General features: G+C 39.4%; 1 protein-coding gene across 1 annotated transcript in view; it reads right to left on the minus strand.

Annotated features, from left to right (window-relative positions):
• Positions 1-26681, minus strand: part of LOC126108316 (uncharacterized) — a 223877-nt gene that overhangs the window by 64058 nt on the left and 133138 nt on the right. The gene's annotated exons all lie outside the window — the stretch shown is intronic.

The raw sequence follows: 26681 nt of genomic DNA on the forward strand, positions 1-26681 counted from the left end.
TCTCTTATGCAATTTGCCACTGCCCTCGTGGATACCCGATTTGTGCTTTCAAACTTATTGTGCCATGCCTGCAAATTAATATAACTTGCTATTCGCCGCGTTGTGCTGTGTAGCTGTACAGTTCCTTGATTATCGTTATATGTATCAGGTGCTGACTGGATTCTCTGCACCTGCACCTCCTGTGGAAGTATCTTGTTTTCTGTTACACTGGCCACTGAGAAGCTTCCAATTATTATTACTCTCCAATCTTTGCTGCCATCATGTGTAATTAAAAGAACTCTTTTAGTCTATTTGGATGCACTTTTACGTACTTCTGTCCTTTTATCCATATTACTACATTTGGCCCCCTTACATCTACAACAGTGAATGATCCTCTCCAGTGACTATCTAGTTCCCTCAAAAGCCCTCATCTTACACTTTCGGATTCTATGTCTGTCATATTGTTATTTACTTTGTTCTTTGCGTTTCTGCGTGTTAGCCCTAGCCTCTTGATGTAATATCTGCATCCTTTGCCTTCTTTCTGTCACATAATCATTGTAATTATACATTACGTTCTCTGGCTTCTTCTGTAATACTCCCAGAATATTGCCGATCCTTTGCTATAAAATTTCTTAACATTTCCGTTAGTGTATGATGTGTGCACTCCAGAGCCCCATTCATTTGTGGATGGAAGCTGGTTGTCTGTATTTTCTCAATCTTTAATAATTTGTACACCCACTTCATAGTCTCTCTTAAATATTTACTTCCCATAGCGCTTAGCAGTGATGTTGGTATTCCGAATTTCAAGATTACACTATCTACTAGTTTTCTTGCAACTGCATCCGCATCTTGCCCTTCCATTGGTTCTGCTATAACAAATTTAGTCAGAGAATCTTGGAACTTCAGGATGTATCTGTTTCCTGTATTCGATAGCGTCATAGGACCTACTATGTCAACGGCGTTGGCGTTGGCGTTATCTCCAAAGACTGTTTTGTCTTCGTCTGTATTATCTTATTCTTCTGGCAACTCTCTCAAGAACGTATAAATTTTTCGATCTTTGTCTTCATTCCAGGCCCACTGCAGTACTGTTTTACTCGCTCATATGTCCTACCCATTTCTTTATGTCCCCCTATCGGTGACTGGTGCATCTGCTTTAAAATATCCATTTTCTCTTCCTGACTCAATGCAATCTCTGAGTCCATCGGTGGCGCCACTTCTTGCTCTGCCTCTTCTATGCCTTTTTGTTCCTGTTGCACCTCCCTGGTCGCAGTTTCTGTTTCTTCTGGTGCTTCGTCTTCCGTCTTCGGCACTGATTCTGTTATTCCTTGTTGCATACTCGTAATCCGTGATAATGTGTCTTTCAGTGCACTATTTAGTAGTCGTATTCTTCTAGCTTCAACAGGAACTTCAGTAATCTCGATCATGGATCTGATATACTTCCTAATTACACAAGTGTCTTGTGGTCAGTGACGATTTTAAACTTCACACCAAAAACATATGGCCTAAAATATTTCACAGTCCATACAACGGCGAGTAATTCTCGTTCCACCGTACTATAATCTTGTTCCACGTTATTTAATGTTCACGATATGAATTCTATGGCTAAACCCTTTCCCATTTGTCCCTGGCTTAGATAAACTCTGACTGCATGATTGCTGGTGTCCTTGGTTACTATAAATTCTTTTTCAAAATCCGGGTATTGCAATATCGGTGGACTAATCAGTTTTTCCTTCAACTGCTGGATTGCCTCTTCTTGGTTCGATCCCCACTCATACAGAATTCCCTTCTTCAATAAATCATGTAGGGGTTTGGCCATTTTGCTAAAATTCCTTATAAAGCGCCTGTATTATCCAATGAGCCCCAGATATGATTTCAATTGCTTCGTTGTCTTTGGCGGTGGGCACTTTTTGATGGTCTCTATCTTTGCAGGATCTGGCTGTAGTCCTGAAGCTGTTAGGACATGGCCCAGAAAAGTTACCTCTTTTCTTAGAAACTCATATTTATCTACTTGTAATTTCAAGTTTCCTTGTCTTAGCCGTTAGAATACTTTTTCCAGGTGTGCATTATGTTCCTCTAACGTTGCACCCACTACCACAATATCATCGAGGTAAATAAAAACCCTGTTGCCCTGTACTCCACTGAGTACCGTATTCATTAGTCTCTGGAATATCGACGGAGCGGTTTTTAGTCCCATGATCATTTTATTGTACTCATAATGTCCTGTGGGAGTGCTAAAAACTGTTTTCTCGGTCCTTTTCGTCTATCAACACTTGATAATACCCTTTCGCTAAATCTACATTGAAAAATACTTCGTTTTTCGCAGGATGTCTAATATCTCATCTATCCTGGGAAGGGGATAAACCATATTTAATGGAATGTCGCTTAACTTCCTATAATCCTCTACTATTCGCCATTTTTGCCGACCACTGGCATCTAGTTTGTTTGGCAATATCAGTATGGGGAAATTCCATGGGCTAGTACTATGGGATATTATGCCATCAGCTAACGTCCCTTGTACTTCTTTTGTTGCGAGTCTCGCTGCGCCTGGGGTATTCTATACGGCCTTTGATTTATTATCACTCCTTTTGCTTATGGTATTAACGGTATACTATGTTTCACTACTGTAGTATGAGTCAATACATTTCCTAGTAAATGAAATACAACATTATACGTGGCACATATCCTCTTGAAAGCCTGTACTTCCTAACTATTTAAATGTTTTGTTGGCCTGCTTTCTCTTTACATGAAGAGCCTTGACGTATTTACGCTCTTCATTCTGGTGGATACTTGTCTAATTTTATAACTACTTGGTGGCGGAAATTCTTCTGCTAACACGTCTGGCATGTCTAATTGTACCTTTTCTTCACGAGTATTTAATATACTAGTAATTCAAGTCCCTCTTTGGACTGTTACTATTGCCTCGGGGATAATCACGTCCCTGTTTCGGAATTATCACTTCTGTACTGTTCACTTTCGATACTCATACGAATCTTTCCTCCCTGGAACCGATCGTAATTTTGCGCCATGCTAGCCCCTGCTGGCTTTATTAATCATACTTAAAATCTTTTACTGGTTGCCCTGCTAGCTACATTTCACTGATTGCCCCTTACTGGCCTTAAGTAGCAGTTTCTCTCTTGTGAACCTATGTTCTTCTGGCTTCTCGGTGCTATTCTTCATTTTAATTATCTGACCTTCAACTGATTTCCTAGGATGAGCTATTTCCCTTCTCAGTTTTTCTATCTGCTTTTTGGCAGCTTATAATTCACTCTCCACGAAATACACTTTAGCTTTTAAATAACGGTTTTCCTTCCTTATTTTATCGTTTTTTCTTCTTTCCTCTTCATATTTCTTAATTTCCGTATTTACACTCACTTTCAACGCATGGCACTCTGTCTTTATCTGTGAGATTCCCTCTATGTCTCTCGATATATGTCTATCCGGTCCTCATTGCCTTCGCCTTGCATACCTTGCTTATCTGCTAACGGTAACGCTCCCGATCGTCCGTGTTTGGTAACTGCAGCGTAACTGGCCCGTTCTCTGTTTACTACTCGAGATGGCTTCGATAACAGTTCGTCTTCTGTGGCTTCCTTCAACTCTAACCATTAAACTCAAAACTTAAAGCTTCTACGTACGTAATCTAACACTACTCTGTGCTTTTCTAGTAAACCCCTTCTTAGTAAGCCTTCGAATGGCAAATACATTTGTGCCTTTACAACTTGGAATTCGTGGTAATATCCTTTACCTCTTTTCGTCTGCAGCTGTATTCTAACCTGTCCTTCAGTTCTAATTTCCTCATTTGCGATACTCCTTATTGTCACTGCCTTTCTGGTGTCTACTAATTTCTGCTTTAAAACCTCAGCTTTAATTATACTTAGGTGTGCTCCGCTGTCCACTAACAGCCCTATCTTGCTCTCTATTGTAAGTAATCATTTTTACTAATGCAGTCTGCTGTACGTACTATTCCTGTCACCACAACGTAATGGAACTGCTGCATTACGTTTGTGGTCCGTTTCCCGGCTTCTCTAGTTGATGTATGTTGGTCCTCTCTAGTTGATGTATGGTGGTCCAACGACTCTCACTACATTCACTAGCATAGTGTCCTGTGTGACGGCATGTGAAAGATGTAACAGGTTTTGCTCTATTACAAGGAGGGAATGGCCTACTAGGTTACACTTTACACACCTTATTGGCAGAGGACATTCTCCGTGAGCACCATTTCCTCACAGTTGGTCAACAACTATTTCCTTTATGGGTAGCTTAGTTCTCATGGGTTTGGACTGAGCCCCCTTGTTCTGGTTGAACTTATTTGTACTCTGCTTTTGCATTCTCTCGGTAAATGCCCTATTTTCCCGCAGTTATGGCACCCCTTCTAATTAATTTGCTTTGAATATCCTACCTGCCGATATTTTTCTTTTTCAGAGGGGATTGCTCTCTCTTCTGTCGATGCTAAATCAAATGCTTCTGACAAAGTGCTTCTCTCTCCCTGTGCTCGCACTATAGTCTTTATCCTTTCGATAAATAGTCCCTGTATAAAAACAGCTCTCCCTAATTCTCCTATCAATGCGCAACTGCCTGGAATTTCGTCTGCCATCATTGCCTTCCTCATGGCCTCTCTGAAATGAAACTGCAGAGAATCTACTCGGGCTCCCCATTGCACCACACTTTCATCCCTCGTTTGCTGGCTATTAAAGATTTTGCACGTATAGAAATCTAATGTCATAATGTTTGCATAATTCTCCGTGAGAATCTACCTCACTTCTGACCATGTTTCAGTGTAATCTCTAACGATAAGTTTACTGCACGGAGAACCCGTTATTTGACCTATAATATATTTAAGAAACAATCTTTTATACTTTGGTTCTACTAGTTCGTAATCACTATTGAAATTATCTATAAATTCAGAGTGTTGCTCCTATATCGTTCATATAGATCAGGAACAACAGAGGGCCTGTAACGCACCCTTGGGGAACGCTGGATATTACTTCTGTTTTACTCAATGACTTTCCATCTATTACTATGAATTGTGACCTTTCTGACAGGAAATCACGAATCCAGTAGCATAAATAAGGCGATATTCCATAGGAATGCAGTTTGGTTAGAAGACACTTGTGAGAAGTGGTGTCGCAAGTCTTCTGGAAATCTAAAAATATGGAATCAATCAGACATCCCCTGTCGATAGCACTCATTACTTCATGAGTATAAAGAGGCAGTTGTGTTTTGCAAGAACGATATTTTCTGAGTCTATGCTGACTATGTGTCAATAAATCGATTTCTTCGAGGTTTGAATACCGTATACGTTCCAAAACCCTATTGCAAATCGACGTTAGTGATATGAGCCTGTAATTCAGCGGATTACTCCTACTTCCCTTTTTGGGTATTGGTGTGACTTGAGCAATTTTCCAGTCTTTAGTTATAGATCTTTCTGTCAGCAAGTGGTTGTATATAATTGCTGAATATGGAGCTATTGAATCAACACTCATCATCTGAGAGGAACCTGACTGGTATACAACCTGGACCCTTGCCTTTACTGATTTAAGCTGCTTTGCGACACTGATGATTCTATGTTTCTGATCTTGGTAGTTTTTCTTGATTGGAATTCAGGAATATTTACTTTGTGTTCTTGGGTGAAGGAGTTTCAGAAACCATGTTTAGTAACTCTGCTTTACGGCCATTGTCATCAGTGACTTCATCGTTGTGATCGCGCAGGGAAGGTATTGATTGCGTCTTGCCACTGGTGTGCTTTATATATGACCAGAATCTCTTTGAGTTCTTTGCCATATTATGCGACAGAGTTTTGTTGTGTCAATTATTAAAAGCATCTCGCATTGAAGTTCACACTATATTTCGAACTTCTGTCAAACTTTACCAGTCTTGGGGATTTTGCGTTCTTTTGCATTAGGAGTGTACTTACGCTGCTTCGGCAGCAGCGATATGACCTGTTTTGTGTACCATGGGGGATCAGTACCATCACTTATTAATTTATATGGTATGTATCTCTCAATTGCTGTTGAAACTATCTCTTTGAAATCATTCCACAACTTTCCTATGCTTACATGATAAGATCGGAAGGAGTGAAGACTGTCTCTTTCAACGGCGTTGAGAGCATTTTTATCCGATTTTTTAAATAGATATACTCGTACTTTGCTTTTCTTTTTGATGGTTGTACGTGTTACAGCATTCAGCCTAGCATCAACTGTCTTGTGTTCACTAATCGCTGTATTTATCACGATACTCACTATTTGTCCAGGATTATTTGTTGCTAAGAGGTCAAGTATGCTTTTGCAACCATTTACGCTTCGAGTAGGCTCATCAACTAATTGTTTAAAATAATTTTCTGAGAAAGCATTCAGTGCAATTTCGGATGACGCTTTATGCCTACCACCAGCTTTAAACGTATAATTTTTCCAGCATATCGAGGGTAGATTGAAGTTACCACTGACTATAACTGTATGAGTAGAGTACCTATTTGAAATGAGACTTAGTTTCCTTTGAACTGTTCAGCAGCTATATCTTCTGAGTTGGGGTCTCGGTAAAATGATCCAATTAATAGTTTTGTCCGATTGTCAAGTAAAGCCTTTACCCACTCTATTTTGCAGGAACTATCTTCTTCAATTTCACTACAAGGTAAACTACTTCTGACAGCAATAAATATTCCCCAACAACTGTATTTAATCTATCTTTTCTGAACACTTTTAGATCGTTTCAAAAATTGCTGCTGAACTTATTTCTGGCTTTAGCTAGCTTTCTCTATCTATAACTATTTCAGCTTCAGTGCTTTCTATTAGGGCTTGGAGCTCTGGTTCTTTTCCGTCAGAGCTACGACCATTTACAACTACAATACCGATCGTTTCTACAACTAACTTACTGTGTTTTAGCCGTCCCCTTTTCGACAGACGCCCTTTCTATGGTTCCCTGAGACCTTTTAACCTAAAAAAAACTCCCCAGACGCTTCCACACAGCCACTGCTACCTGTGTAGCCACTTCCTGTACGTAGTGGACTTTTGACCCATTAAGCGGAAACTGGAAACCCAACACCTGATGGTGCAAGTCAAGGAATCTGCAGTCTACACGGTCACAGAACCGCCTGAGCCTCTGATTCAGGCCCTGCACTCGGCTCTGCACCAACGGACCACAGTTGGTTCTGTCAACAATGCTGCAAATGGTGAGCTCCACCTCAATCCCGCAAGCAAGACTGGCAGTCTTTACCATTTCCACTAGCTGCCCGAAACCAGAGAGAATCTCCTCTGCTCCAAAGAGACACACGTTATTGGTACTGATATGAGCCATGAATCGACATAAGCTTATTAATAACCAAAGCTAAATTCATAAGGATGTTCCTTACAACGAATGCACGTTAAATTACTGTGATCTGAATCACTAGGAAAAGTGTGGCCTAAGCATTTCTGAACATCGACACTAACATTTGCTAAAGAAATTATAAATGTAGAAACATGTCAAACAAAACTGGAATACTATGCAGAGTCTTTTCAACACACACACACACACACACACACACACACACACACACACACGTACGCACTCTGTGTTGATTTTTTTCATCTGTGCTGCTACTGAAAAACCTACCACATATTGTGCATTCAGATATCTAGCCAGTCTTATGGAAGAACATTCAATAAAAAAAACAATTTGCCATAGAAAGTCTGCAATGTGCCAAGAAAGCAAAGTATAATAATAAAATAAGAACTAGGAAGATGCAGATGTACGAAATCCAGTACTGTAACATGAGTGAAGCATTGTGAATGTAGATTGACTTGTGGTATTAGATAACAACAGCATCTTCATCGTCATCATCGTCTCCTCTCCCCTCCACCCTGCATCAGTGTCAATACTTTCTTCCCAAAAAACCTTGACATTGCTATAGTGTTCCATGCCATTCACACTCTGTGTGAATGCCATCTTGAAATACAATGTGAAATGCTTTTGCTGTTCTATTCTCTCATGTGTCAGTCGGCCTTTATGGCAGTGTGTCTAATGACCATGTAGTGTTGGAGTTATGTGGGACGTTTCTTCAATTTTTACTCTTCCTGACATCACACTTCATTATTTGCAATTTATCATTCTACGTTTTTCAACCTCATTCGATATTACTGAGATCCCCTGAGACACCCGCAGGACAGGACAGACAGTTTAACTTGTGGAAAGCGACCAAAATGAGTGGCTGTCAGTTGCACTCGAACATACTACTTCACTCATTTTACAAACATTACAAGAGTAAAGGAAACATTAAAAACAGAGCAAGCCAAACATTAGTTTTAGAAGTTAATTCCCGGCTAAATGCGCCATTCAATGTCACTCCTCAAGGGCAAAACAACTTTAATTTAAAACTGGCTGAAGGCTAACCACTTGAGACTCAAAAACAAGAATTTGAATTTTAAAATGCAGAAGGCCTCATCTTAAAACATTTCTCTAAATTAGGCAGAAGGCCCAAACAATCTCACTCCTTAAGGGCAAAACAACTTTAATTTAAAATCGGCTAGAAGCCATACATAAACAAACAACAAGGACAAATAAGAAAAGACAGCACATCAAACGGCGCTCAGAAGTTTCCAAAGGTTTGCCTGTAACTCAAACACTAATGCTCGCTTACGTGAGACACAATGTGAACAGTTGGGACTGGCTGGTAGATTAAGTAAACACTCAACTTTCGTGCCCGCGATTGGTGAACCACAGACTGTATCAATGGGAACAGCCCCTCACACTCTGACTGCATGTGGACTCCGCCAGCAGGCCCGGCGAGACACGCACCACAGAGACTTCCTCGCTGCCCCACGGCAACCAACCAACTGCCAGCATCGCACAGTCGGAAAGTATAAACACGAGGCCAAAGATACTACAAGGGCGCGAATATCGATATACGTTGCTGCTATCACTTGCGGAGGGAGAGGATAACAGCATGATCATGATAACTGCAGGGGACTAATCACAGAATAGCAACCAAGGTTTAATGTAAGGCATAAGGCGAACCAGCCATGGCTCAATTACATTGAGGCTAAATGCATTTGACAGTAAGAGGGCAAATTCTAAAGTAGTATTGCGCACCTGATAATCAGCAGCATGACTGAGTTGAAAATATATAATTTACGCAACTGTTTCATTTCACTCTTACAGTGAGTATTGTAGATTGAGAGGAATGGCATGTGCACTGAAAGTTTTATGTTGATACATATTTTGATTATATTTTCAAGCTTTCTTACAAATTTATGTTGTCATAAGAGTTTTATGACGATGATGACACTGATGAGAATAATAAAAGTTTCTAAAATCTTGACGAATTATGTTACAGACGTTGCGTATAATGAATTTAATGATCATGAGATAAAAGCATATCTTGCACTGGTATCTTACACAAGCCAGTGAAGCCTAACTTCAAACTATTTAATGAAAATTGTTTCATAAATTTTTGTTCGTATTTATGTGCAATTACACTCACTCACACACACACACACACATGCACATGCTCAGGCACACACACACACACACACACACACACACACACACACACACACACACACACACGCACGCACACACACACACTAGAGGTTTTCTCTTCTGTGCTGGTCTTGAAAATGTAACTCATATTGTACCTCCAGATATCTAGCTAGCTGGAAGAAGCAGAAGATGTGCTTTGTTGGTGCTGCACATTTTTGTATATTTCGACTGATTAACACATGTTTCAGTGTTCTTCTTCAGCACGCCAGGGAAGAAGTTGGCACAGAAACAGCTAATTTAAAAATTCGTGCAATTAGCACGTTTATTTATATATAAAAGTCGACTTCGGAATTTTCCTTTGTGTGAGACTGAAGAGCCGAGTTGAAATTCTAGATTCGCATACTTTACTGATCACGTCAGTTCCTCATAATGTTTTATTTATTGTGTCAATATCCGTTTGTATTGTGGTCTATTGTGAAATTCGAATGTTCGGGAGTGTCACAATCAATACATACTGTTATTGTTAATTGTAGGCTTTAACTCAATTTTGCTCTCATAAATTTTTTTAGAACAGTAGGCCTATCCTTTTGAAAACAATCCTTTTCTAATTGCACTGTATCATTAATTGAGAAATACGTTACTTGTGAGAAATTTCAGTCGCTTACAAAACTATATTTTCGCAAGTGTTTTTGGATAACTTATTTCGTAGAAAATCAGTGTTTGTCATTCACAGTTACTGCCAAAGAGTAGATCACCCCAAATTTCACGGTGTATCGACGCAAATAAACGTGCATTTTTGAGAATTTTCAGAAGCTGCTTGTCATGTGCATAACCTAACTTGTTGTCAATCAAAGTTTGTGATTTAGGTACTGTAGCAGACATATAGTTTTCCATTAAAGAACGTACATATTACCTACATTTATCATAAATTAACTCCAGTTTAAAGTTTCCTAGTAGCTATAACTAACCCTAAAAATTTTACTCTCTTGTCTTAATAGAAATATCGTTCTCTATGTTTGCTTCAGTTCTTACGGGAATTAGTAGCTTTATAGCTCAATGGACATAAAAGATAATCAGCAGGGTTAATTTGAAATTATTTGTTCACTGTCCCGCAATACATTGCGCCAGCCAAAATTCAGCCCTGCAGTGAATGCTATTCTCAGTCATGGGATGAGCTGGTTGAATTTTGTAGGCAGCTGTCAAAGGACTGTCAGACGCTGCTTATAAGTGTGATGAAGAGTTACCGAGAGTCATATACCTGTGGTGCCAGTATCAATGGCGACTCAAGAACTGTCCTCTTCTATGGACCCTGTCTCCTCTGCAGAGAGTACAGAGTCTCTCATTACTCGTGCACTAGACTGTCAGTGGCGTTTCAGTGGTAGATCCAGGCATCCTCCACAGTGTCAACAGGGACCATGGAGAACTCAGGGTATTGTACTGATACCCTAAATATCAATTTCGAGGTGCTGTCTTTCACTGAAATTGAAACTGAAACTAAGCCAGTGGGACTCACTTCACCTGTTTTCGGGAAACCTTTTTTGTCCAGTGTCAGTAGGAGGTAAACGCAAAAAGGTAGAGGTGTTTGAACTGTTGGTAGTTCAATTGTACAGGGAATGGTGGTACCCCTTAGGGAAATGGCAGCAAGGGACAGGAAAGGGCATGAGGTGCACCCAGTGTGTATATCTGGAGGCCTCATTCAACATATTGAAGAGGCTATTCCAACAGCCATTGAGGGAATGAGGTGAAAACAACTGCAGATTGTTGCACATGTTGTAATAAATGAAGCCTGTTGTCTGGGCTCTGAGGTCATACTGGGATCATTTCAGAAACTGATAGAGACAACTGAGAAGACCAGCCTTGTGCACAGACTTTCAGCAGAGCTCACAATTTGCAGCATTATCTCCAGAACTGATTGTGGATCATTGGTTCTGCACTGAGTGGCAGCACTGAACCAGAGACTTCAAAAGTTCTGTGACAAGCTAGAGTGCTACTTCCTGGAGTTATGCCATTGTGTGGAGAACTGTAGGGTGCCTCTCGATGGGTCAGGTGTGCACTACACATCAGAGGCTGCTATCCAGGTAGCTGACTGTATGTGGGAGCAAACAAAAGTTTTTTAGACTACGCGACCTTCCATGCAATCCTGGGAACAAGAATTGCAGTAAATCCAGAAGTAGTATCTGTGTAAAATCGAAACAAATGCCTCCCACAGGTGAGAGTATTAAAATCCTAGTGGTTAACTGCTCAAGCATTCGCAACAAAGTGCCAGAATTCGAAGCACTACTGAAAAGCAATGAAGCCTCCATAATACAGAAAGCCATTTGAAACCTGAAATTGATAGCAATGAGGTTTTTGGGGAAAATTTAAGTGTACATCGTAAGGACAGGCTAACCGAAATGTAAGCAATGTTTTTGTCACAGTACTGAAAAACTGAAATCCACTGAGATAGAAACTGAAGCTGGGTGAGAGACTGATTGGGCAAGACTCAGTATCAGAAATTGAAGCTAGATGAGAGACTGATTGGGCAAGATTCAGTATCAGTGGTTGACATGAAAAGGTAATTGGACCCTCTACTGCCTACCAAACTCATCTGCTGATGTAACCGGAAACTACTGAGAAAACCTCAGTTCACTTATATGTAAGTTACCCAGTCATAATGTAATCATTGATGGAGACTTCAGTCATTCAAGAATCAATTTGGAAATTATAGTTTCGTTAGTAGTGGGCGTGATACGTCATCCTGTGAAACAGAATATCGTCTCTGGAAACTACCTACAACAGATAGTTCAGAACCCCACTCATGATGGAAATATATTGTATCTAATGGGAACAAACAGACCTGACCTCTTTGAGGATGTCTACATCCAAACTGGTATCAGTGATCATGATGAGATTGTGGCAAGAATGATTACCAGAGTACAAATGACAACTAAAACAAGCAAAAAGATATGTGTGTTCAGTAAACTAGATAAAAAATCGGGAGTGTCATATCTCCATGCGGAACTTGAAACTTCCAGCACAGGGCGGGAGCATGTAGGGGAACTATACCTCAAGTTAAAGGAATGGTTCACCATACAGTGGACAGATATGTACGCAGTACAACAGTTCGTAATGGGAGGGATCATCAATGGTAAGTCACTGTAACGAAACTTCTAAAGAAACGGAAACTAGTGCATAACAGGTGTATAACAAGGAACAGCACTATAGATAAAGAGAGGTTGAATGAAACACATTTCCTTATCAGGAGGACAATGTCCTCAGTGATTACCTTTGCAGAATATTGTCAAATGATCTTGTACAAAACCCAACGAGAGTCTGGTTGTAAGTAAAGGCTGTTTGTGGCACCAAAGTTAGTGTCAAGTCCCTAGCGAATGAGACAGAAACTCAAACTGAGGGCAGCAATGCAAAAGCTGAAATGCTTAATTCCGTTTCCAAATGTTCCTATTCAAAGAAAAGCTAGGAGAACTGCCCCAATCTAACCCTTGTGCAACTGAAAGATGAGTGAAATAATTTTTAGTGTCAGTGGCGTTGAGAAAGAACTGATTTCGTTAAAATTCGTTAAAATTGCACAAAGCTCTAGGCCCCAACGCAATCCCTGTCCGACTCTACATTGAAATTTCGGATGAGTTCCCCAAGTATTGCTCACATAGGGATCATGAGAACAGGATTAGAACAGTTACAGCATTCACACAGGTGTTCAATCATTCTTCACACGCTCCATATGTGAATGGAACGTGAAGAAACACTGATAACTGGTACAATAGGTCGCACCCTTTGCCATGCACTTCACAGTGGTTTGCTGATATTGATATTTATGTATATGTAGATGATGAATGATGTTTTTAGTTATTACAAAACGTTCCTGTGAAACAGCGGTAAATAACAACTAAAAGACATCGGGCATCGCTTCCAAAACACTTATTTCTTAGGTTGCAATTAAAAAAGAATTTAATGGAAGTAATCCGTGCCCTTGTTGGGAGAAAGATTATTTTGTATATTTTTCTGGTTATTACAATGGACATGGAAGAAATACATCAACGTCTGCATGATTACTCTGCAAGTCAAACTTAATTGCCTGGCCGACGGTTATTCGAACCACCTTCAGACTATTTCTATAGCATTCTGCCCTCTAACAGTGCGTAGTAAAATATATCTATATGTTCTCTGATTTCTCTTATTTTTCCGATTACCACCTCTGTACGTTGGCGACAATAAAATATTTTCACATTCATGGGAGAATATCAGTGCTTGAAATTTTGTGAAATGATCTCGCTATAAAGAAAAGCGCCTTTCTTTTAATGACTGTCATACCAACTCGCTTATCATATACATGACTGTCTCTCCACCATTTCGCGTACTACAAAACGTGCTGCCATTATTTGGTGTTCCTCGACGTCCTCCGTCATTCCTGCCGGATAAGGATCCCATAGTGCACATCAACTCTCTAAAAGAGGTCGGAGAAATGTAGTGTAGGCAGTCTGTTTAGCAGATCCGTTGCATCTTCAAAGTCTTCTGCCAATAAAATGCGGTCTTTAGTTTGCCTTTCCTTCAACATTATCTACGTCATCATTCCAATTTAAGCTGTTCGTAATTCTAATTCTTAGATATTTAGTTGAATTGACAGCTCCTAGATTTGAGTAATGTATCACGTAACCAAAATGTAACGGATTTCTTTTCGTACTCATGATGAGGATCTCACACTTTTCGCATCATGTAGATATTTTTTCTCAATCATTTTCCATTTGGTTTTGATCTTCTTGTGACTTTACTCCACTATAAATAACAGCATCATCTGCAACGATTAAGAGGGCCGCCCAGATTATCTTCTAAACAATTTATGTAGATTAAGAACGGTACAGGGCCTATAGCACTTCCTAGGGGAAAATCACTTTTGTTTAACTCGATGATTTTCCCTTGATTACTACATACTATGATCTTTCTGACAGAAAATCATGAATCCATTTGCATAGCTGAGGAAACATTCCATAGGCACGCAGCATGATTACAAGTGTCTTCTGAGAAATGGTATCAAAAATTTTCAAGATATCTAGAAATATGGAATCAATTTGAGATCTGTCGAAAGCATTTGCCTCTTCACCTGAATAAAGAGTTAAATATGTTTCAGTGAAAAACATAATTTTTTTCTGTTTCAATTTATTTGTTCCTCCTCTACTGCTTTGCTCTGTGTTTGTTGGTAAAAAATTTAATTTCGTCGCAGCTCAAAGTGTTTTATAACACTCGAAGCCTAATATGTTTACACCAATGTCGGTAGTATCTGTCAACTATATTTTAATTCTCTGTAGTGTCGGAAATGTAGTTTGTCTTCTTTCTCGCTATCCATAATAGTTTCCAGATTTGTTATATTTCTTTCATCAGGCACTCTTTGGGAGTGAAAATGACGTGTCAACTTTGCCTTGCAGTCTATTCCTTTCTGAAATCTGCCATTTATCTGGGAGCAGTCTCAAAGGATGACAATTCTTCGTCTACATGTACATCTACACCAATGCTCTACCATCCGTCTTAGGCGTGTAGCAGTTCTCTGTAACAAGTTTACTTGTCAGAGGAATATCGATGTTTTCCTGCAAGGTATCACATTTTCCGTTCGTTGTCACTTTTATTTATGTGGTATGCAAGGTGGATTCAGTATACCTGAACAGTTATTCTATTTCAGAAATACGTACTAATGTCTCAGCACCAACTGCACCAGACACTCTGAGAATCTTTTGTGAATGCAGTACTCCAATCCTCTGAAATTAAACTCTTTATGTTCTATTCTGAGAGACCGTTTCCCATTCTTGTGTCAAAGTATCTCACACAACAAGTGAAAATAATCACATATTTTCAGCTTCATAATTCAGTGAGGTTTTTTGAATGAACGACTGTTTCCCACCAGTGTTGCCAGTACTGGCTCATGATCATACGTTCTGTGTGTTCACAAATTAACCGACTCAGATATATAGTGAGAGTATGAAATTAATAGTATCTTCTGTATAATCAACATAGTTACACAACTGCAGCCTCTGCCAATAATAAGAACAGTAATAATAATAATAATAACAATAATAATAACAATAATAATAATAACAATAATATGCAAAACTTGCCTGAAAAAAGAATTGTTTTTGATTGATTTGGTTAATTTGTACATAATTAAATACAGTTTAGGGCAACAACGAAATAATGTGCAAGTTGGGGTTACTCTCTGTTTCGCATTTTTGTGCAAATGGCAGTCTGCATGCTTTTTAATTTTTTCGGACAAATCTACAAGATCCCTATCACATGCATTAGCTAACGAATTAACTGGCAGGCTGAAAATCAGACATTGTTACATTACACCCACACAACTTACGTTTATTACACACTCCTTTGTTCGCTTGTAATCACGCTTATTTGATTTCATCTCTTTCTCAGGCAATGGAGGTGATCTGGGAAGCCCTAATTACTTTGCAGCCAACTTTTTCTACTAATTTTCTTTTCTGTTAGAACTTGAAACATATTCGACAGAGTTCATGTTGACACTACACACGAAAGCAGATTCTAGCACAGTAAACGACCAACTCCTAACACAAACTACCGTTTATGGAAATGATTATATTCATGTAGTATTGTCTACCAACACGATCAATTGACAAGAATAGAAATGAGGCGCTGAGTACCATGCAGACCAAAAGCACACTATCATTGATCCCACATTTAACTAAATATCAAAGAAACCAGTGAGAGAGCTTCTGGCGATTGTTCATATTTACAATGTGGGCCTACAGCACGGATAAACCTCACCCACCACGAAATCAACAGCTATCTGAAGCATGAAATCACGCTACAGCATCACAATTGACAATGATATACTTCATGGTCCTCAGTGATTCAAACGGAATACTGTATGATAAAATCCATTACTTAATATATTATATCTTACTGATAATACTACAAAATATATTTTTCTGTCAGTGTAAGAATAACATCTATTGATATCCCATCCAATTATACTATATAGTGAGTGAATTGACGTATCTGAGGAGTGTGCAACGCTGTAATGGGATTTATGAGAAGCGAATGGCGAAAAGAGTCTGCTGCAGTCTGCTACCACTTGGGGCCACTGACATGAACTTCTAGTCGAATAGAAAGGGCTAGCTGTGCACACCATGAACCGTGCACGTTGTTTATCAAATTCTTACGTATCTGGCCCATAAGTCAACTGCGTCACGCCAGTTGTGCATGAGCAAAAGCCCCTTAAATCGCGCACAACTGAAGGTTTACTCTCGACTGAGAAACCAAGTTTCACACACTCTATAGAAGTAGCAATGTAGTGCAGCGTGGTAGATTTAGCGCCGTATGTTTCAGATTATTACTTCTACATTACTTTTACCAGCATTCAAAGGAAAATCACCAAAAACTCCGAAAGGTGTCAAAAGTGAGGGTGTTCACATGCTCTCGTGCTCTTACACAACAGCTACCACCGAGTGTTTCTTTGTAAATACCACACCAATGTTACCCTCCCAACGTCTGTGGTCTGAGAAATTCACGTCGACTCTTGCACTGCCCACTTGAGCTTAGGGGCATTATTTTACCTGAAATTCCATTCGATCTATTCTGTAACACTCCTTAGCACTTCCCCACATCGAAACACTTGTCGTTTTAGTACATTCGTACTGTGATTTCTATACAGGTAACGAATATTGAAGATAGTGCGCATCGTCTTTTGAGCCTCTTGTTCAGTGTGACTTCACGCAAAAACTATCTCAGAATGTTGTCTCATTTATGTCACATGCAGTTGCAAATCGTTGTAAAGTTAGTGGTTGCCATATGGCAGACAGGTCTGCAAGTGGAATCAGGTATCAAAGTAAGCTATTTTTGTCCTGTGAGAAATCCGATATTTTCTTCTGTTTTAATAATTAGCCTTATGGCTACCTGATTGCACAATGCAGTTGCACCAAGGCCTTGCCTGGAGGCACGCACAGAGCCTGTGACCAGCTTAATAGGCAATGTCACAGCAGGGGTGATGCAGGGAGTCTCAGCAACCACAATGAATGAGTTTTCTTGGAAAAGAAGTCGTAATCAGGGGGGTGATGACATTGCCCTGGCCTTCTGAAAGAAGTTACTACACAATTAAAGCACTGTCAATGGTGTGAACTTGCTGATATGACAGGCAAGATGGAGCAGTGATGTCGTGATTGCTCTGTGGTCAGTCTCGACGCTGTTATTAATTACAGATCAGGAGCGCTACCATTTCCAAACCACAGCACATCAGCTTATACACATAGCGCCAAATTTCGACAGGTATTATGAGTCCTCACCAGAGGGGAGGTCCACGTCAGTCCACTAAATGTGTAGAAACCTGCCACTGTCAGACTCTGCTTCCACCAAGTGTGGGCCTGCTACCTGGACTGCATCTGAATGCTGCTGACTTCGCACCCACTAGCAAACCACTGACCACTATTTGTCACCTAACCTGGGGTTCTGTGTTCCAGAGCCAAGGTGCACTTGACTGAGCACGTAAACACTGTTGTCGATTATCTTCTCATGTGGGCAAACACAGTAGTTGTTTTCCATTGTCTGTGTTGGTACTTATCATCGCTGTGAATCACGGCCATCCACACTTAGTCTACAGTCTCATTCTGCACATTCTGGCGTGCCTCAGCCCAAGCTGTGTAACTGTGCCAAGCCTGTCTGACCTTTGTTGCTGGCTGCCACTCGCTGTCTAAATCGGCATCTGTGCTGCTGTGATGACCACATCGCTTCACCTGACTCTTCATACTGCCCAATATAACAGGCCATTGCTGAGGCAAGCGTGCTGTCACTGTCTGAGTCTGTCCTGTGACTTGAGGATGTTGCCCTCATTCCAGGAGCGTCACGAGTGTTGCAGTTTGATATGGAATACAAGGAATTTTCAGCTATGCTTTTTCATCACGAAATGTTAAGACAACAATCAGGTATCAACGCACCATGTCACTGCAACACCGCCTACAGTAACGTACTGCAGGTCTCCTGACCATCCATTCTCCCGTGATTCATTTTTCTTTCACAGAAGTTCACAATTAAAATCGTGTAGGTCTTTGCTCTTCAAAATCAAGTAAACAAGCAACCGCCATTATAATTCTTTAAGGTTATTTTTGGGAACAGGAAAACAACACAGTATATCCTTTATAATGTGTGGAAATGAGTAATTACAATTTCTTCTATGTCTGCTGCTCTTGTTGCTGCCATTTGCTTCACATCTTTATTGGGTTAAATTATCTGTTATTTATATAACTCTGATGCTGCAGCCTGTCCAGATAGCCACACATATTTATGTACCACATACACGATTTGGGGAGGCGAGCTAACGCTAGTTTGAATTAGCCTCATGGAGGGCTGATGAACCAGGGTATGATTTTTAGGCGATTTCCCAGAATCAATTATGTAAATACAGGCTGGTTAGTGTTTTCGTACCTCAGATACTCACTACACAAAAATTTAAAACAAAATGTTCTCAGTTTCTCACTTGAAATTTACTCTAGATGCAGACTGAGAGGATATATGAACTCAATAGTGGAGGAATAGTGGCATCAGAAAGCGCACACAGTCACCCACTGTCACTAACATCACCACAACCCAAACAAAAATGTCAACCCCCATCGTAAAATGGGACAAAGCAAGCAAGAATTAGAGAAAAACATGTAGTTGTGACTATGGGAGATAGAATGTCCATAATATTTAATACAAGCATTTGTAAGTTTTTCATGCTTGTTAACAGTTAGGGCTATAGTTGTCTTTTACATAAATGCTCTGCTATATTTTTCTCAACCTAGTTCATAGGAATATTAGGTTTTATTGTAATAGGTTTTAAAATGAGCACACTTCATATGCCACCATCACAGTGTAGACACTCTTGTGCTCCAATATGGCAGTCTTATGCTGCCATCATCTGATCTTCTGTAACTTGCTATAAAATTGCCATGAAGTCAAAGCATAAAAGGCACTCTGCATGTATAAATTTCATGATAAAAATCTAGTTGATGAAATACATGCAGTTGGTAAAATGCACACAAATGGTAAAAAAGCACACAGCCAAAATCCTCATATTGTCCATGCAAGTGGTGGTGAATATTATCATATAAAACTGCCTGCATTCTGATCTCAGCATATGAAGTGCGTTTATTTTCAGCCATACTGGTCGCTCCACAGCGCAGCATGTGTGCATCACACAATTGATTTTGACACAGCATATCTCTGTTTTTCGTTTTTGTGAGATAATTTTATGCTGCTGTATACTGGGTGTTAAAAAAGTACTCCACTTTGTTAGATGTGGTAGTATGAATCAAAACAAGACAAAAATGTACAGTCAATATGGACTTCAAAATGCATACTGTGAGAACTATGAGAACTTGTTCATCTTCTTCACTGTGAAACACATCAGCTCTTCTACTGCAACCTTTATACTACCAAACGCTAACAAACATGTTGATTGGTATGAGGTATCGTTAATTCCTAACAATTGACTTGTCTGCACTGATAGACAATATAGCATTCCACCAACGAATGGAGATGGAGCATCAGCCCAATTTCTGCTGAATGTATGAGAACGCCACTTGGACAATGGATTTTATGAGGTGACCCTTACTTTGGCCAGCTCAATCCCCCAACTACCATCCCTTGAATTTTTGTTTGTGGGGACACTTGGAACGTTTGGTGTATGGACGCGCCATTAACAATGTTCAGACACTACAAAAATACATCATCAATATCCGCCAACACATCTGTCACACACGAGAGTATCTCCACAGGATGTGGTTACCCAAGATTCCCTAAGAGACAGATAGAAGCTTGCATTACTGTGAATGGACATCATACTGGACACGTCCTTCAGTGATGGCTCACAAATGCTGGCTGTATACATTAGCAGATGCATTGGAAGCTCTACTGTCCCACAATAACAGAATACAGTTGTCTTACTTGTTGTAATCTACTCATTTGTTTACTACCTTCTATAGACTGTTCAATTTGTTTGGTAGCTTTTGGAAAAAAAGAGCTTGCAGGAGAAGAGATGTTTCACAGCACGAAAATCAACAAGTACTCTTATCTCTTGCGGTGGGATGTAGTGGGTTTTGGTCAAAAAAATCGATTTTTTAAAAACCATTATTTTCTTGATCTACAGAGTTTAATCTATGTTTCGTGTGAATTTCACCGTGATAGCAACTTCAGAAAGGCATTTAAATTATTAAACTGATTAACTCTGCACTGGCAGCCACTCCCACCTTTTCCAACAATTGGGAAACTGCTTGCTTCAGCGGAATCTTTATCAGTGTAATGGCTATATTCTTTCGATATCTTCAGCTGACATCTATACCTCTGCCTGAAAACTTTCTTCCATGTGGTTTATTTACGTTTTGACCATAATAACACATATTAGTAGGTGTGGGTTGAATTCGCCAAACTTTACGTGGAAATCAAGATTTATGCATAATGGGTGGTGGAAAACAGTGTATAGGAAACGGAGGTTTCATGGAAATCGGTTTACTAACAAAAAAGAGGAAGCAACTCGAATTGAAGAACATAAGCTCTCAGCTTCAGCTCTCAGCTTCTGGATAATTGTACAGGTTAATGATGTTGATATGGATTCCACTGGATTCAGACTTATTGATTTAGAGCTTCTCTGCCAGGCTGTAAAGTTTTCATGTTCATGTTTCTTGCAAACCCTGATTTATTGAGGAAGTGTCTTCAAGCAAAGACACAATATGCAAATGAAAGTCTCAAGAATTTAATGTGGATTAAATGCTCAAAAAGAACATTCTGTGGACTTGAAGTACTCAAAATAGGTGTCTATGACGCAGTTTTATGTTACAACAACGGAAATAATGGCAGAACTGAAGTGATGGATAGAGCTGGTGTAGATCCTGGTGTGTTTGAAACAAAATCATTTTACACCATCGATGAGGGCTAGGTCAAGAAAGCTAACAGATCAGTGTCTGACCTGTAAAAAAGGGGCAGGAAGATTAGAAAAGATAAAAAATCTGGAGGATGTATCAGTATGGACGACTTTAAAACTGAGGTAAGCTTATTACATCTAGAAGTATGATAAGAAAATTTTTGAACCTCATGTCTCTGTTTTACATTTCTCACATTACTAGAACATTTTCTCAGAAAGTATATGCGCTAATGCTATGAAATTTTCAGGAACTGCTTGCTATTAAATTCAAATTTTTAGATATGTAGATATTTTTAGATATGTAGAAAAAAATTTATTTTGGATATGTAAAATCAGAAACTCTGTTAATAATACAATTTGTACCACAAATTAATAACTGTAGTTCAGCGGTCTTATAACCTTCTCAGAACACTGAAATAGAATTTTCAGATTAATTGCATGATTAGAATTTGAGTTGAGGTTTTTCATAAAAAAAGACAATAAAAAATAAAAAATTTAAATTTCTAGCAAAATATTATTCCGGCATATTTTATTATATTTTTCCGTTAAAACAGCTCATTTGGTTTACACATGTAAAATTTTAGATTTGTACATTAATAAATATGGCTGTAATGATTTTTAAATAAATGTTTGCATTTTCCATTATATCCCCCCTTAAGGTACAGTAAGTATTTTAGAGCCTATGTCTCCTACACGGTTTTTCTTGTTATGATATATACTACTGTCTCTCAAAATATGGAATACTAGTTTCTAAAACAATGTACACACTTTTTTTGAATTTGTCCCCTTTTACTGTATTTTCTTCTTTCTTTTAATTCTGTTGCGGACTGGGTAATAAATTTTCAAATTTCGACCATTTTTGAACATATTGTAAGTTTTGCACAATATCATTCTATTCATAGTAAATGTGTTGGCACTTTGCCGGCCGCGGTGGTCTAGCGGTTCTAGGCACTCAGTCGGGAACCGCGTGACTGTTACGGTCGCCGGTTCGAATCCTGCCTCGAGCATGGATGTGTGTGATGTCCTTAGGTTAGTTAGGTTTAAGTAGTTCTAAGTTCTAGGTGACTGATGACCACAGTTGTTAAGTCCCATATTGCTCAGAGCTTTTTTTTGTATTGGCACTTTGTACTTCTAATTAATTTTGATTCCCACAGTTAAAATTATTATTGCTTACTACATTTATCCTCAGTATCAACACAGCCTTTTTATTTATGTTGTTGTTACTACCACTACTACTACTACTACTACTACTACTACTACTACTACTACTACTCTATTTCTGAAGACTCCTTCCATTACGACTGTCCAAGTGTTTCAAATACTTTCTTTTCCTGAGTATGTCACTTCAACAGTTCTGCCAGATCTGGAATACCACAACAACTACCCTGGGACATCTAATAGCCAGCAAACCTTTTATTATGGACAGATTTTTTTTATTTTGTTATTGTAATATAAACCAAACTCAGATCTGAACAAACACTGTTGCCCTTTAATTTTTCGCCCCTAACAATGTCCTTTCTCCTACATTCGTAGCCTATTCGAAAGGGTGAAAGGTTAAGAATGTACAACTCTGTGTGCCAGTCCCAACAAGGATCCCTAGATATTATTAATTTCTGTCTTTGTCGTTACTGTTCCACTTTCTGTGCTCAGTCATAGCTAGGTGCACATGCTGGTACAGGGGAGTTGATTTAGTCCGATATGCTTGTGAGTCTTTTTTTATTTACTTGTGCTAAATCAAACATGGTTTGTGCCATCTACAACAGCGTCAATTGTGTTTTATCTCTGCTACAGAGCAGCTGACCCATCCCTGTTTCTATCGAGACTGGCAACTTTATCTTTCCTGGAGGGCCCAATAGAAACTAGCACTGCAATAACTGCAGACTTCTCTGACTACATTTATGACTCTTAATTGGCCCTCACACAATCACGAAACCATCAACTATATCTTGTCCACAATCCACCTGGTGTTCTGCACTGCAGCAGCTCCTATATTCCCTCAAATGATGCTGATACTATTTCATGCTAGGATTTCACTCGTTTTTCTTTTTGTTCAGGCACAACTCTTGTAGCTGCTACTATCCATCATCCTTTTAGTGTTTGCTAATTTTCATACACAGAGTACTAATATTTTCCACCATATCCTTACTGTCTCTGTTCTTGTCAGAAGGAATATCAAGTTGTGTTTCTATTAAGTAGGTTGTGCATCTTCGTACCTGCAAAATGATGAGAGTTAATGCTATGATTGTGGCATTCCATCTAGTTAACCACAAAAAGGATGCCGTATTAGGTTCATTTCGTTGCTAATATCACTGTACCAAAAACCATCTTGTCATATGTCCTCCACTAACATATTAATCATCTTTTTTTCACTGGACATTAAAACCAAATGATACAGTTTTTTCTTGAAGTTACTATTATTAGATTATTTATTTGTCATGTCAAAAGAACAGAAGTGTCAAAAATATATATACAAAAGAAGACCAAAAATTGGACACGTCAAGTGCATTTGGTGTAGCTCTCAACAGGTCTTGCATGGTGCAGGTGGTTGGTGATGAGGAACACTGAGGGGAAATGGCTGTTAGTCTGCTCAACGCCACACTGGCAAAGAACTGAGTCTACAGAGAACCCCCAAGTCTGCAGACTGGTCTTGAACGTTGTGTTTGATCATAATCTACTGAGAGACCCCATATTGACCACTTCTCTGAATATCTATGAGGGAGTTCTTTGTTTGGAGCGATCCATTCTCCCACATACCGACATTTCTCCCGCCATCGCAAGTCCCTTGCCACATGTGGATTCTCAATGAGAGCCTCAATAGTTGTCAAGAAGCTCTTTCTTGATTTCAGCCTCATGTAGTGGTTGGGCTTCCTACGTTGTGGCCTTACTTTTCTCATATTTCGCAGCTACCTAACATCTCATTTCAGGAGGAGCTATGCCAGTGAGGCAATGGAGTTTGTCCACAGGAATAGATCTTAAGCAACCCATGATAATCTTGCAAGGCTGATTTAGAGCCTCATCTACGTTCCTGGCATGATTGGACCTGTACCATGCATATTCAGCAGTGGAACAACACGGTGCATGGTTTAGCACCCCATGATGTACCTGTCAATTTTCGCACTGTTATTATTTCTGGATGCCACTTTCTGTTTGGTGTTTAGTCAACGCTTTTTATATGTTAGCGTGCAATCCAGTATTACTCTAGGATTTTTGCGAGTAGGATTATGCTCGAGTACGGTATCTCCCCAGGATATATTTAACGATCTATTTGCCCGTTTATTCTTCAGGTGGAAAGCGCAGATCTGAGTGTTGGCAGGATTAGGTTTCAAGTAAACAGTGAATTTTTCCAGATATTTTGATAGCATATCTTCTACAGACTGAGAACAGTAAGCCTGAGTGGTGATAGTGCAGTCATCAGCATAAATAAAGCTTAAGGTTCCTTCAGGGATAGGTTGATCGTTGGTATAGATGTTTAATAATAGCAGTGCAAGCACACTGCCTTGTGGCAGCCCATTTTTCTGATTTCTCCACCTACTTTTCTTACCCTGAAATCCCACAATAAATAAATAAATCTGTAATTCTGGAGAAGGTTTCTAATATTGCACATGCATGTGAAGTCTTTAGTTATGCCATAAACTTTATTTAGAAGGAGCTGATGGTTGATCATATCGTAGGCTGTGGATAGATGGATGAACACAGCACCTGTAATGAGCCATTTCTCATATCCATCTTCGATATGTTGTGTTAAGTTTAATATTTAAGATGTGTGGCTCTTCCCTTCTCTGAAGCTGCTTGATGTGGTATTAGAAGATGCTCCACCTTTCTAATCACTCTCTGAAGAATAAGTCTCTCCAGTATTTTGTAGAGGTGACAGAGTAAAGAGAGAGGTCTATAATTTTTGGGATCTTTCCTATCCTTTCCATGTTTCGGTATGGCAGTTACTCTTGATTTTTCGCCTACTTTAGCGATCTTGCTCTCCCAAATACAGTTTCCCATAAATTGCAGTAACCAAAGCATTTTAGCGGAACCAAAATTCTTGATTTGTTCAGCTCTAACGTCTAATTTACATTTATTCAGGACTGAATTCAATTCTTCACGAAAGAAAGATGGAGATAAGACACTATTCTCTTGATCTGTTTGCCTGAATAATTGTTTCCTCTCTATATTTGTGGGTTTAGTTGATCTGTCATGAATCAGGAGTTGGTAAGCAATTTGGTCTGGTTTAATATTAACATACGTGTTGACCTGAGTGTTATCATTACTCAGACGATGTAATAGCCTCCTGGCCTTTTGGCTTCTTTTACTCACGTCACCGTCTGCCATTAATTGTATCCATTCTTCTTTCTTAGCCTCAGATATTAAAGAGAGGACATTCTGTGCAAGGCTTGATGTGGCTTCACTGAAAGGATCTTCTTCCAACTCCCTGTAGTACTCTTGAAGAAGAGAGGTCGTTTCAGGGGTTATACCCTTGATATAGTTCATTCTGCATCCCCTTAGAATTGATGCTCAGGAGGAGGAATTAACGATGTTAACAAAATTCTCATATTGATCTATCACAGGACCTATAGTTAAATTTTCTCATCTAATAATTTTGAAAATTTTTGCCAATCAGCCGTTTTGAATTTGTACCTTCGTCTGAAAGGGATTTCATGAGGTCTTACTTATGGGAGAACTTGACACATAATAGGTCGACGTTGTGTATTCGGTATGGGCTTAGAGACGTATTTAGTGCAGGTATTAAAAATACTTTCACTAACGAAAAGCAGATACGGATTATAACCAGTGTCCACTGTAGAAGGAATGAGGTAGTTTGCTGTCATGAAGGAGTGAGAGATGGAAAGTTTCAGCCCACATGAGGACAGCCTCACCATTTTGATCCTCTTGACTGTACCCCCAAGCAAGGCTGTGACTGTTGATATCAGGTATCACAATAGAATATTTCCCTGTAATAAAATTTTCAGGTGGGGTGAAGGAAAAATCTGTTGCTGGAGGTTTATATGCTGATGTGACTCTACAGTTACTTAACAGTAATAATTTCATTATTCTTATCTGACCGACGAATACTACAGACTTCAAGGTCAGGTCTTATAAGGATGGCGCTTCCATACTGTACATAATGTGTTTCAGCAACCAGTTTCATTCCAGGAACAGAAGGACATCTCTGCTGGGTATCTATATATTTCTTCAACACAAGGTATCACAGTACTTGGTGTGGCACATGTCTTGCAAGAGTTGTTGCTTGCAGGAAGGTATTCCTTCAATATTCATGGATATTATAGTCAACACTGGCCCAAAAACGACTGTTGATTAGATGTCTCTAGTACTTCTGGTGTGAAAGGATCGGCTGCCA

Source organism: Schistocerca cancellata, chromosome 11 (assembly GCF_023864275.1).
Source record: "Schistocerca cancellata isolate TAMUIC-IGC-003103 chromosome 11, iqSchCanc2.1, whole genome shotgun sequence".
Lineage (NCBI taxonomy): Eukaryota > Metazoa > Arthropoda > Insecta > Orthoptera > Acrididae > Schistocerca > Schistocerca cancellata.